Genomic DNA, 8,230 nt, shown 5'->3' on the forward strand with positions numbered 1-8,230 from the left:
AGCCTAAATAAGCAATGAATGCCTGTTATAGCAGAATTAAATAGAGACCCACATAGAAATGAAATGCAGAATAGATCACAGAGGAGAAAATGGGATGCACAAGCCAGCCATAAATACCCAATATGAAGACAAGTGGCTGCATACGCAGCACAGGTGGAGTTTAGTATATCTGCCTTAAAGATGTACTTTTATAGCTTGAGAAATCTCAAAATTTTGCATTTAAAATAAGATAGGTGTGTTACAAAAGGTTTGTCCATCTGTTTCTTCTGGATAATTAAGAACTTGGGATATATTTGAACATGACTAAACTGACGTTATTAGAATAATTGTTCTGGTACAGTGTGTTGTGCTTAGGGATGATTTAGATTTGGTTTGAATCCTGTTTTTGTTACTTTCTGTTTGAACAATATTAGGCAATTCTCACCGCTACCTGGGAACCCCAACTTCTACCATAAAACTTCACTCTGAGGACCAACAAAAGGACATGATGGATACAAAATGCCTTTGGAAGCTCTCCTGGTACCTAAAGTACCCAAGGAGTAGTGATGTCTAAGTTTTTCTTCAGGAGAACTTATTGAAGAGGATGTCTTAAGAAAACAGAGGGCTGGAGAGATGGCTCAGTGGTTAAGAGCACCGGCTGCTCTTGCGGAGGACCCAATTTCAATTCCCAGCACCCACATGGGGTTAAAAAACTATCCCTAACTCCAGTTATAGGGGCTCCATCATGGTCTTCTTATCTCCATGGGCACTGCACGGCAGGGGTGCACTTATATACATGCTGGAAATACGCTCATACACAAAATAAAAATAATAAAATATTTTTAAAAGAAAAAAAAAAAAGATTGACTCTTTACCATCCTCCCTGCTCTGTTCTCAGATCAGACAGTAACAGTGGGCCGAGATCTGCCTTCTTAGTGTACTCTCCATTTGCCCCGTCTGATCTGCTTTCCCATTCCCTCCTGCTTTCTTACACAGCAGACTTTAATTCCATTCAGTTTTCCTTTGTTAGTCTGAAAACTATTTTTTATTCTAGAAATGACAAATCAGGACTTTACCCTTACCACAGAAAAATACAATTAGCATACTATTGTTTGGTATATGTTATTTAACTTTTTGTATCTTTGAACTTTTTTATATTATACTAGAGAATCAGTGCTTATTTTTGGTTTATTTGGTATTCTTTTCTGACTGCATAGCTAATCTTCGAACTGGTATTATTTTTCTTCTGCCCAAAGAACATACTTATTTTCTTCCTGAGAGTTATTGGCAATGATTTTTTGTTTGTTTGTTCTTTCGCTTTTGACTGACAGTTTATTTCATCTTCAATTGTGAGGGGTACTTCTGCCTGGTATAGAATTATTTTTTGGTCATTATTTGCCTACAACATCATATTGATTTTAGTTTTGCTGCCTAATTTTGAGTCTTTTTTGTTTTGGTTTTAGTTTTTGAGACAGGGTCTCTTTGTAGCCCCAACTGGCCTGGAATTCACCGTGCAGACCAGGCTGGCCTCTGTCTTACACAAGTCCTCCTGACTCTGCTGGGATTAAAGGTGTATACCATCACACCCTGCTTCTCTGTTTCTTATTCTTGCTATTGATAACCCAGAGCTATCAGGGTTTACTTTGCTTCTTCAAAAACAATCATTCGTGGCTGAAAAGAAAATTAATTGCTTTAGGTTTTTCTTTTGTCTTTTCTACAATTTCACTGTAATGTGTCTACAGACATATTTTTAAAAACTTCAACCTGATGAGGGTCTATTATTCCTTTCTACACACAGGTGAAGCTATAAGCTCATTCCTAATTATAAACATCTTATTTACACAAGCAAAACAACAAAAATACCAGTTATGGCCACACTACAGCCTCAACACTGCACATAATTTCTAGACTTATAAAATATGCAACCACTGAGTTATTCTCTCTCTTATACACAATATATTAATTTTTTTCCATCCCTAAGTGCATAAGGAAAAAAAAGTGAACTATTCACAGATTCAGAGAAATCAACTAAATAATTTAATGAACACTTTGACTATCCAAAGCCTGCTAGAGCTGATAAAAGATGTTTTCATGTACTATGGTAAACAGGACCATAGAAAGAGTAAGCCACTAGGGTTAAACAGCTGAATATGTCCATTACATTCGAGGGATTCCTGTTTAAGAATCTAGGCAGAAGTTTGTACAGACCAGATAAGAAGAACTGAGGCCTTACAGCACTACAGGGCACTCATGGGTAGTCATGGATTTGGGTGGTTTTGTTACTAGAGCTGGTTATCTTAGCCAATGCAAAGTGTAATTTCTATCCAAGGTCAGAATATCAAAATAAGCTACATTGTTTATGTGTAGTAAATAGTCCTTGTTGGGGCACAGGGCATGGGTGACTGTAAAGCATCCTCTTATCAGATTAAGTATTCAGATGAAGCATCACCCTCCAACTATACTAGAGAAAATGGTTCCATGTGAATAGCATCTACGTTCATTCTAGCATTAGAGGTTTTATATTTCAGAACTCTACAAGGGGCACTCTGGGGCCTCTGGATTTGAAAAATGGCTTTAGGTTTCTTATTACTCAATTCTTACAGAAATCTTATGATTTAGTTATTATTTAAAATATGCCTTTACTTACACAGTAGTTAACACAGTCTTACCAGGAATCTTTTGTCTTTGCATGTGTAGAAACTGAATTTCTTATTTAGAATGAAAATAATACTGCTGGCTTGTCTTTAATGCTTTTGTCTTTACTTGAAGTAACAGCAAAGTGGGAGTTCAAAAAATAAATTATTTTTAAAACTTTGGTGTCCTATAAAAATAATTCAGAATTTCTCTTGTGATTCTTTAACCCAGGGATCATCTAGGATCATCTAGAGCTGTTACTTTTAAGTATTGGAAATTTTTCTAGATTCTTTCCCATTATTGACCTTCAAATGATGTCTGTTGTGATCAAAGAAAATATTTTGTTTGATTGCAGTCATTTGTCAGTTAATAAAATGATTTTTAGTCCTGCAAATGGTCTATGCTGGTAAACATTTTTAATGACTTTGAAAATGATGCACATTCCCCAGATGTTGACTATATTATAGAACTATTACTTAGATCAAGTAACCAGCTTGATCTAAATCAACCAATAGCACAGAGAAAATATTTTATAGCCATACTGATTTTTTTTATTGTTCTAACAATTGCTGAAAGAGCACTGCTTAAATTTCCAAGTTTGATTATATATTGTCTGTGTTTCCCTGTCGATTTATTCTTGATGAATTTCGAAGTTCTGTCATCAGATACTTACACATTTAGGTGCTTTGGCAGAAATATTTTATGGTGATAAAAGGATCTGCCTCTTCTGATAACTTTTTTTATCTTCAAATCTTCTTTAGCTTATATTAATAGAAATGCACAAGCTTTAAATTTTTAAAAGTTTTTATGAGTGTTTTGCCTGCTTGTATATAAGTACATCACATGTATGCTATGCCCATGGATGCCAGAAGAGGGCGTTGGATCCCCTCGAACAGAAGGTACAATCTGTTGTTGGCTGCTATGTGGGTGCTGGGAATGAACCCAGGCTCACTACAAGACCAAGAGCAGCAAGTGCTCTTAACTGTTAAGCCATCTCTCCAGGCCCAATATGCCAGGATTTTCTGGTTACTATTTGCATAGGAAAGGATAACCTTTCTTTTCCTTTAGAACTATCTATTCCTTTATATCTACTTTTAGTTCTTGCAAACTCTACATAATGTTACATCTAGTCAGGTGGTTCTCAATCAGAGGTGATGGCAGTTTCCTAAAAGAACATTTGGAAATATCTAAAGGGAATTTTAGTAATCACAGTGGAAGAGATAACTAAAAAAATAAAGAAAAAGAGAGTTGCATTATTAATTTCTAGAAGACAGAGGCCAGGGATGACAGCAAACATCTTGCAATGCCTATGCAGCCTCTTCCTCCCCACTCCAAAAAAAAAAAAAAAAAAAAAAAAAAAAAAAAAACCCCAAAACAGAACAAAAGAAGAATATGATATGGCAGAATAGTTATTGAGAAACTCTTATTCAGTTTGACAAACCGGTGATTTTTAATCAAAGACACTGCTTCATTTATATTCAATATAATTATTAATAAAGTTGATTTTATGTATTTTTACTGTTTGTTTATCTCACTATGTAGCTTGACTGGCCTTGAACTTACTATGTAGACCAGGCTGACCCAGAATTCATAGAGATCTGCCTGCCTCTGCTTCTCAAGTGCTGGAACTAAAAGTGCCTGCTACCAAGTTGGTTGTAAATTTAGCAACTTGCTATTTGCTTTCTATTCATCTTACTGATTCACTTCAGTCTTTCATTCTGTTCCTGCCTTCTGCTGGATCCACCCAATAATATCAAAGTACATTTTTTCTTCATTGATTTTTAATGCTGTTTGCTTGGTTTTAACATCCTGTTTCCAACAAAGCTTAAATTTACTTATTTAGATCAGTATGGGCACACAGCCTCCTGTTTTGTGGTTCATCACTATCATTATTTGTTGCTGAAATTATATCCACTTTGGCCTGTGGTAGTTGTTCCAAACCAACTTCTCTGTACTTTTTATTTGTCCATATCATTCTTTGATGTTTTGCCTTCTGGAATTAACATTTTCCAAGCTCATTTTGTATTTCTGAAAATCTCAAGAAAAAAAGGCAAAAATAATTTTAACTCCAAAAAGTCCTGTTACTTTCAGTGAAAAATAATATTTAAGAGCCAGGTTCTAAGATCCTGTCATGTTCATTATAAATCTAAGCAATCTTCTGCATCCTAGATTCAGTATCATAGTAACCAGTTGTACATCGAAAACATTTGAAAAAATGTTGGCACTGAACAAGTACAGACTTTTCTCCATGACATTAGTCCCTAAACAATATAGCTTAGCAATTGTTCCATGACACTTACTTGTATTAAAAGCAATCTGGAAATGTCTTGAGTACAAAAGGATATGCATTAAATGTGGACAAATACTACACCATTTCACCATTTTATATAAGACACTTGAGAATCCACAGATCCAGGGAGCCATGGTATAACTTCCCATGAATATGGAGGGATGACTGTATTTGCATTCATTTCTATACTTATCTGATACTTTCCCAATTTAACACTCTGGGAATCATTCTAGCTCTATTTCCATATTTTCAAATCTTTTCTTCACAGAATTTGCTCCTCTTGTCCTCATCTCCTTATTGGCTAACCCCCATCATGTTACCAATCTCCCATCTCCTTGCCCCCATCTTTGCTGTGCACGTCCTACTCGTTCCATTTCTAACCACTGTACTTTGTGGAGTCCTACTTCTTGTTCTAACACCCTATGCCAGGCCCATCCTCAAAAGATGCCCTATGAATGCCACTGAGGGTTTTCTTTTAAATCACTGATATATTAATTGGTTCTCAAATTTCATTTGGTTGTGACATTTCTACCTCTTTGTCTATTATATCTTTTCTTTCCTATAGATTTCTCAACACAAATATTTTTAAAATCACCTTTAGCTGCTGGTAGTATTTACAAGTATTGTCTCATAAGTAGTTTAATAAAATCGCATCAATTAAAATTACAATAAAAATTACAATTACTGCTGATTCTTTATAGTTAAGAGTACAATTCCTCTCCTTAAGTGTCTTCTGCATGGACTGCTAAAGAGGATGGAAGAATAGTATGTGTGCATATGTGCATGCATGTGTCTGTCCAGAAGCATGTGTTTTTCATTCTGCATGGTTATCATGAAGGATTTCCCCTTTAGAATGCTTTGCAAGTCTAACCGGGCTGGAGCTGGGCTGGAGCTTTAATAAGATGGGAGTTTTCTTTCAGTTCACCCAGTTCCTAACCTCGGTGCTTCAGCTGCCAAGAAATTGAGCAAACTGAGTAATTAGTTGTTTAGTGTTTGAACTAGAAGAGTGTGAGTGTCCAATTTTGTTTTAACTTAAATTGAGCTTCCCCAGCAATGCAAACACTAGAATCCAAGCACCATGAGAATGCACAAGGCTACATGGGATCTCAGCCTCCCACGTCTCCTCCTGCCACTATCCTGTCAATGTCCCAGAGAGAAGGGGGCCAAGTGGACCTTTGGAAACTCATTGCACCATGTTAGTTCTCCACAAAATTGGCAGTTCCAATCCTCACCTACCAGCACTCAGCCAGGCATTGGACCCACCTGTTTGCTGCTGCAGCCTCTGTTTACCTATGAGGAATCCAACCCTCTGCCATTTACTTGACTCAGACTTGCTTGTACACACTACTCTGTAATAAATCCATTAAAAAGCATATTAATTATATTAATTGGATCTGAATTTTCCAAATCTTTCCACAGGAGTAATTACTTTGGCAGTTTATAGCCTAACCAGGAGTAGGAGTAGAATCCAGTTTATCATTTTCTTTCTTTTTCTTTCTTTCTTTCTTTTTTTCTTTCCTTCTTTCTTCTTTCTTTCTTTCTTTCCTTTCTTTCTTTCTTTCTTTCTTTCTTTCTTATAGACCAGACTGGCCTTGAAGTCACAGAGATCTGACTGCCTCTGCCTCCTGAATGCTGGGATTAAAGGCATGCACCACCATACCTGGTACCTACTATATTTTAAGGAAAATGAACTTTATACTGACTTATATTTCAAGATGGTGAACACTATGCCTTTATGTTTCTTCTAGTTGACATAAATTCATAATAATAAAACTGGCTATAACATCAAGATGTAGGGTATGGAATGATCCATCATCAGACTGGAGATTTCAATACATATCTAGACAATAAAAACAGAAGACTGTTAACAGATGTGCAGATACATCAGCAAGGAGCAAGTTGTAGCTGAGCAGCCTCCTGGAAGACTGTTTAGGAATTTCACCTGAGATTCAGCACAACTCTAGAAAGGGTCCAACATCAGAGACAGATGATAAATTGATGGAGGGTTTAAGAAGTGAGCTTGATACTTATCAGTTAATAGTAAAAGGCCTTAATTTACATTGGTTAATGCCTCCATCTTGCCTTGCTCATAGCAAGCTGTTTAGGCAAAATAACTGATAGTGCAAGAAAGAGCATGCAGAAATTTACAACTAAGACTAAAGCCTTCCATTTTCTATTCTGTGAGGAATCTCCAAGACACAAAAGCTGGACTTCCATCATCCTGTAATCTGTGGTTGACAGGTCTACAATAGATAATGAAATGGAAGTCAGCCTTTCTATTGCCTCCTTCCTAAAAACCAACAGGAGGCCAGCCAGCAATGTTCAGCTGTTAGAGGAAAATCTGGAGTGCTAAATGGAAGCTAACAAAATAGTATCAAACTCCAGAAGGAACAAAGAAATTTCAGAGATTCAAAGAGATTTTAGATTCTCTAGCAGTTGGAAAAACCTTAGACACTAAATTCATATTATAAAAAAGGATTTGAAACAATCAGAAAGAATTCTGGGAAGTTAAAAATATATTGTCAAAGAGTAAATGTCATGAAAAGTACCAAAAGTTAAATCTAAGGAAAATTTCCAAACTATTGAACAACATCAAAAAGAGCAAACACAAGGAGGCTCTACATCCCAGTTGCAGGTCATTAATAAAGTGAGTTGGCAGAAAAAAGGAGAGAAAATATTTGAGGAAGTAATACAATTTTCAGAGCTCTAGGAAGATACAAGTGTTGAAATGAAAAGGGCTTGCTATGGAATGCTAGTGACTAAATTAGGCCAGGTATGATGGTGCATACCTATAATCCCAGAACACGGGAGGCAAAGGCAGGCAGATCTACAGTTCTCTATGAGTTTGAGGCCAGCCTAGTCTACACAAGGAAGTCTAAGTCAGCTAGGACTACCAAGCGAGACCATGTCTACATATTTTTAAGCAAACTTGGATATCTAAATAAATAAAATAGCTATACACATCAAACACTGATGATAAATCATACAGAAATTTGTTTTAAAACAATTTTTGTATACATATAAATTAACATTTAGCTCCTTCCAAGCCCATGTGACCCCTGAGGAACAGATCCTCAAATGACCTTAAGAGTAAAAATAAATTGGTTTATCTGGGCCAACTCTATGGCGTTAAACACCCAAAAGGAAAGTATAACTAAAGATTAAAGGGGCCAACACAATTTCTTAAGAGCCCATATGCATAGCTAAAGGCTACATAACAAGCAACAATGCCAGATAGGAGATACCTTCTTTTGAGTAGTTGGCCAGGGTGGCCAAAGGGACTCCCAGATAGTAACCCAGCATAGAACTGGGAAAATGAACAGAAGA

The sequence above is a fragment of the Nannospalax galili genome, unplaced genomic scaffold, assembly GCF_000622305.1.
Source record: "Nannospalax galili isolate Female #2095 unplaced genomic scaffold, S.galili_v1.0 scaffold787, whole genome shotgun sequence".
Taxonomy (NCBI): Eukaryota; Metazoa; Chordata; class Mammalia; order Rodentia; family Spalacidae; genus Nannospalax; species Nannospalax galili.